The sequence below is a fragment of the Lithobates pipiens genome, unplaced genomic scaffold (genome assembly GCF_037356315.1).
Source record: "Lithobates pipiens isolate NorthernLeopardFrog02 unplaced genomic scaffold, aLitPip1_a1.2 Scaffold_18, whole genome shotgun sequence".
NCBI lineage: Eukaryota > Metazoa > Chordata > Amphibia > Anura > Ranidae > Lithobates > Lithobates pipiens.
In genome coordinates this window covers 39,924,300-39,930,422 of record NW_027507758.1, presented here as the reverse complement: position 1 = coordinate 39,930,422, position 6,123 = coordinate 39,924,300, and the positions used below count along the sequence as shown (strand labels likewise).

Here is a 6,123-nt window from a genome sequence, read left to right as displayed (position 1 = left end):
GCTTACTCATTAATATTTGTTTTACTCTTAGGCACAAAGGGGTTAAGTTAGTAAAAGTCTGAAACGCCAAGCTTTCTGCTACAAATAAATCAGGCTTAAGGTGACTGTAGCCGTAATAGAGCGCTTGCAACAAAACAATTGAGTACTGTCCCTGATACTTTTTTTTATTTACAATAACAGCTCCATTTTCAGGAGAAGAGTTCGGGGTGTTCCCTTCTTTACAGTCCCAGCAGTCCTGATCCATAAAGCTTTAGCAAGAAACTGGGACTCTCGGTAAGTCAGAAGGCTGATTCGCAGTTCACCGTGCGGTCGCCTGTGTTGTAGCCGGCAGAGCTGCGTCGTGTCTGAGAGAAGCCATGATGATGATGATGATGATGATGATGATGATGAGCTGGCAGGCGGCCAGCCTAGTGGAGCAGCTTATATTACAGCCTGGGCCAGCTTCACTCACATCAGGGCTGACATCAGACGAATGTTGGAAAGTCTCTGCTTCCTGCAGAGTTCACCGGCTCAGCCTGAAAGTTTTCTTTTTTTTTTTTTTCTTCCCTTCCCCTCTCCCCGGCTGTCTTGTTTATGTAGAGCTGGACTTCCTCTGCCTCCCTCCACATAGAAGAGAGCAGCATTCAGTCCCTGCCGATGGGAAGGAGACCCTCTACCGGGATACGAGGACCCTGATCCATACCGGCCTGGACCCCCATCATCCCAATACTGCAAACAAGTGAGTTGATGCCACGCTTCAGACCAATGCGATAAGTAACTACTGCCGGGAAAGTTTAGTAACTCTAACTTAGGCTGACTATAGACCTGATGTGTCACCAGAAATGACCGGGAGGGAGTAAAACATCTGCCCCGTCCTTGGATGATGGGTGTGATGATGGGCTTGCTGTTCATTTGATGGGTAGGTGCCGCATAATGCGTTCCATGGCAAAGGCAACTGTTGCCTATCGAAGAGAAAAATATCCGGCACCACGATGTCTCAAAAATAAAACATATACGATTTTATTAAATCCATACAGGACTTTTTTTCTCAGACAATAGGTGCAGGAACTCCCCCTTTCCGAGTCACCTCTTATCTCCACCCCCTACCCACCTCCTGTACCATTCCTTATCTCCACCACCTACCCACCTCCTGTACCATTCCTTATCTCCACCACCTACCCACCTCCTGTACCATTCCTTATCTCCACCCCCTACCCACCTCCTGTACCATTCCTTATCTCCACCCTCTACCCACCTCCTGCACCATTCCTTATCTCCACCCCCTACCCACCTCCTGTACCATTCCTTATCTCCACCACCTACCCACCTCCTGTACCATTCCTTATCTCCACCACCTACCCACCTCCTGTACCATTCCTTAGCTCCACCCCCTACCCACCTCCTGTACCATTCCTTATCTCCACCCCCTACCCACCTCCTGTACCATTCCTTATCTCCACCCTCTACCCACCTCCTGCACCATTCCTTATCTCCACCCTCTACCCACCTCCTGCACCATTCCTTATCTCCACCACCTACCCACCTCCTGTACCATTCCTTATCTCCACCCTCTACCCACCTCCTGCACCATTCCTTATCTCCACCCCCTACCCACCTCCTGTACCATTCCTTATCTCCACCACCTACCCACCTCCTGTACCATTCCTTAGCTCCACCCCCTACCCACCTCCTGTACCATTCCTTATCTCCACCACCTACCCACCTCCTGTACCATTCCTTATCTCCACCCTCTACCCACCTCCTGCACCATTCCTTATCTCCACCCCCTACCCACCTCCTGTACCATTCCTTATCTCCACCACCTACCCACCTCCTGTACCATTCCTTAGCTCCACCCCCTACCCACCTCCTGTACCATTCCTTATCTCCACCCCCTACCCACCTCCTGTACCATTCCTTATCTCCACCCTCTACCCACCTCCTGCACAATTCCTTAGCTCCACCCCCTACCCACCTCCTGTACCATTCCTTAGTTCCACCCTCTACCCACCTCCTGCACCATTCCTTATCTCCACCCCCTACCCACCTCCTGTACCATTCCTTATCTCCACCACCTACCCACCTCCTGTACCATTCCTTAGCTCCACCCCCTACCCACCTCCTGTACCATTCCTTATCTCCACCCCCTACCCACCTCCTGTACCATTCCTTATCTCCACCCTCTACCCACCTCCTGCACCATTCCTTATCTCCACCCTCTACCCACCTCCTGCACCATTCCTTAGCTCCACCCCCTACCCACCTCCTGTACCATTCCTTAGTTCCACCCTCTACCCACCTCCTGCACCATTCCTTAGCTCCACCCCCTACCCACCTCCTGTACCATTCCTTAGTTCCACCCTCTACCCACCTCCTGCACCATTCCTTAGCTCCACCCCCTACCCATCTCCTGTACCATTCCTTAGTTCCACCCCCTACCCACCTCCTGCACCATTCCTTAGCTCCACCCCCTACCCACCTCCTGCACCATTCCTTAGATCCACCCCCTACCCACCTCCTGTACCATTCCTTAGTTCCACCCCCTACCCACCTCCTGCACCATTCCTTAGCTCCACCCCCTACCCACCTCCTGTACCATTCCTTAGTTCCACCCCCTACCCACCTCCGGCACCATTCCTTAGTTCCACCCCCTACCCACCTCCTGCATCACTCCTTAGTTCCACCCCCTACCCACCTCCTGCACCATTCCTGAGTTCCACCCCATACCCACCTCCTGTACCAGTCCTTAGTTCCATCCTCTACCCACCTCCTGTACCAGTCCTTAGTTCCACCTCCTGCACCATTCCTTAGTTCCACCCCCTACCCACTTCCTGCACCATTCCTTAGTTCCACCCCCTACCCACCTTCTGTACCAGTCCTTAGTTCCACCCCCTACCCACCTCCTGTACCATTCCTTAGTTCCACCCCCTACCCACCTCCTGTACCATTCCTTAGTTCCAAGTCCTGCACCATTCCTTAGTTACACCCCCTACCCACCTCCTGTACCATTCCTTAGTTACACCTCCTGCATCATTCCTTAGTTCCATCCCCTACCCACCTGCTGCACCATTCCTTAGTTCAACCTCCTGCACCATTCCTTAGTTACACCCCATTCCGACCTCCTGGGCCATTCCTTAGTTCCACCTCCTGCACCATTCCTTAGCTCCACCCCCTACCCACCTCCTGTACCATTCCTTAGTTCCACCCCCTACCCACCTCCTGCACCATTCCTTAGCTCCACCCCCTACCCACCTCCTGCACCATTCCTTAGATCCACCCCCTACCCACCTCCTGTACCATTCCTTAGTTCCACCCCCTACCCACCTCCTGCACCATTCCTTAGTTCCACCCCCTACCCACCTCCTGTACCATTCCTTAGTTCCACCCCCTACCCACCTCCGGCACCATTCCTTAGTTCCACCCCCTACCCACCTCCTGCATCATTCCTTAGTTCCACCCCCTACCCACCTCCTGCACCATTCCTTAGTTCCTCCCCCTACCCACCTCCTGCACCATTCCTGAGTTCCACCCCATACCCACCTCCTGTACCAGTCCTTAGTTCCATCCTCTACCCACCTCCTGTACCAGTCCTTAGTTCCACCTCCTCCACCATTCCTTAGTTTCACCCCCTACCCACCTCCTGCACCATTCCTTAGTTCCACCCCCTACCCATCTCCTGCACCATTCTTTAGTTTCACCCCCTACCCACCTACTGCACCATTCCTTGGTTCCACCCCCTACCCACCTCCTGTACCATTCCTTAGTTCCACCTCCTGCACCATTCCTTAGTTCCATCCCCTACCCACCTGCTGCACCATTCCTTAGTTCAACCTCCTGCACCATTCCTTAGTTACACCCCATTCCGACCTCCTGAGCCATTCCTTAGTTACACCTCCTGCACCATTCCTTAGTTCCACCCCCTACCTACCTCCTGCACTATTCTTTAGTTTCACCCCCTACCCACCTCCTGCACCATTCTTTAGTTTCACCCCCTACCCACCTACTGCACCATTCCTTGATTCCACCCCCTACCCACCTCCTGTACCATTCCTTAGTTCCACCCCCTACTCACCTCCTGCACCATTCCTTAGTTCCACCACTACCCACCTCCTGCACCATTCCTTAGTTCCACCCCCTACTCACCTCCTGCACCATTCCTTAGTTCCATCCCCTACCCACCTCCTGCACCATTCCTTAGTTCCACCCCCTACTCACCACCTGCACCATTCCTTAGTTCCACCCCCTACTCACCACCTGCACCATTCCTTAGTTCCACCCCCTACCCACCTCCTGCTCCATTCCTTAGTTCCTCCCCCTACCCACCTCCTGCACCATTCTTTAGTTCCACCCCCCACCCACCTCCCAGTACCGCCCCTTTTAGGGAATATAGAACCAAGTAACAATTGTGGTACTAAGTAATTTGTATGGAGATTGCTAATGATGACAAGGAAAGCAGTTAAATAGATCCCATGCAGCCAATAGCAACAGATCCCCCCAGCAATAATGGACCACCTACAACAAAACACCCCCTCCCCAGCAACAAAAGATCCCCAGCAGCAATAACCGATCTCCCTGCAGCCAGCACCAATAGACTCTCCAACCGCCAGCAACAATAGACACCCAGCAGCAAAAACTGATTTCCCTGCAGCCATCATTACTAGATCCCTCCCAGCAACAACTAAACCCCAGCAACAAGACCCAACCTTGGCAACAGTAGATCCCTCACCAGCAAAAATAGATCCCCTCCCGCAACAATAGATCCCTCAGCAGCTAAGCTAGCGTCAATAGACCCTAAACCCCTTGCTGCATTCCCAGCGTTCCCACTGAAAAAAAGCCCTGAATTCATCCAGTAAAATAAATCAATACCTGGAATTATTGATGGATTTCAGCCTCTTACATAGGCCTGAGTTATAATAATCTGTTGCCTATCACTTGATACATGCTAGAAAAGTTCTTGGTGCAATAGTGAGCTCTTCGGGATCTTCCAGGTTGTCTACATGGCAGGAGATGCTCACATTGGCTGCTTGTTTTTGCAGCTGAATTCCAAACACACAAAAAAAAAAAACACAAAAACTTTTATTAAATATATTTCTCAATCCCCACAAAAGATAAAAATCCACTTCGTGTGCATCAAATTTCCCTGCAAACACAGATATTACCTTGTAAAAGTAGCAGTGACATCATCACTGTGCTGTACTTAGCCTGTGCAGAGCTGTGGTAGGGGCCTAGCAGATCCCACCCACTACAGACTGCCTGCAGAAAACCACCGGAGGGGGCGGAGACAAGACCAGTCACCCTGCACAAGGAGAGAGAGCAGCAGTGACAGGTCTTTATTACAGGAAGCTCCTGCACAGAGGTAAAGATAAAAGCGGGAGTCCACCGGGACTCCGCGTTTTTTTTTTTTTTTAAAAGCCAGCAGCTACAAATACTGCAGCTGCTGACTTTTAAATAGTGACACTTACCTGTCCAGCGCGCCCGCGATGTCGGCACCCGAAGCCGATCGCTCGCTCGTCTGTCAGGTCCTGCCGCCGCCATCTTGGGTATGGGAATCAGGAAATGGAGCCTTTCGGCTTCATTTCCCGGTTCCCTACTGCGCATGCGCGAGCCGCGCGGCGCAATCCGGACGGTCCCCGCTGCCTCTGGGAGCTGTGTGTTTCCCAGCAGGCAGCGGGGCACTTGCTGAAGGGGGCGGGCGCTTGCGGAAAGGGGCGTAACGTACGCCCCTTTCCGCAGAGAGCTAGCCCGGAAGTGGGTGCAGTTACCTGGATTATCCAGGTAACTGCACCCCCCTCCCCCCTGAAAGGTGCCGATTGTGGCGCCGGAGGGGGGGGGGATTCCGATGAGCGGAGGTCCATTTTAGGGTGGACCTCCGCTTTAATACCGGGTCATTGCACAGATCTATAAAAGATATACACAAAGCACAGCTCAGGGTGTATTTATTCATTACAAAAAAAAAAAATGAGCATAGTGTTCGCCCATTGAAGCTACATGGAAATTTGTTCTGTGTGAATGGGGCAAAATCAATGTTCCCCGGCTGTATGTGATTCAATTTGAATGTGTGAATGCAGAAAATAGCTCACTATGGCCACTGGTGGTGCTGAGGAGCATACTTCGCAAAGGAGAAATATCCACTTTGTGTGCACC

At 52.1% G+C, this 6,123-nt stretch overlaps 1 protein-coding gene across 1 annotated transcript in view; it reads left to right on the top strand.

Moving 5' to 3' along the window:
- The first annotated feature begins 273 nt into the window (after positions 1–273).
- The window catches only part of STON1 (stonin 1), a 164,236-nt gene continuing 158,386 nt past the window's right edge, over positions 274–6,123 (top strand). The window contains exon 1 of the mRNA XM_077485602.1: positions 274–718. The gene's annotated coding sequence lies outside the window, so the exon portion shown is untranslated. The remainder of the gene's footprint in view (positions 719–6,123) is intronic.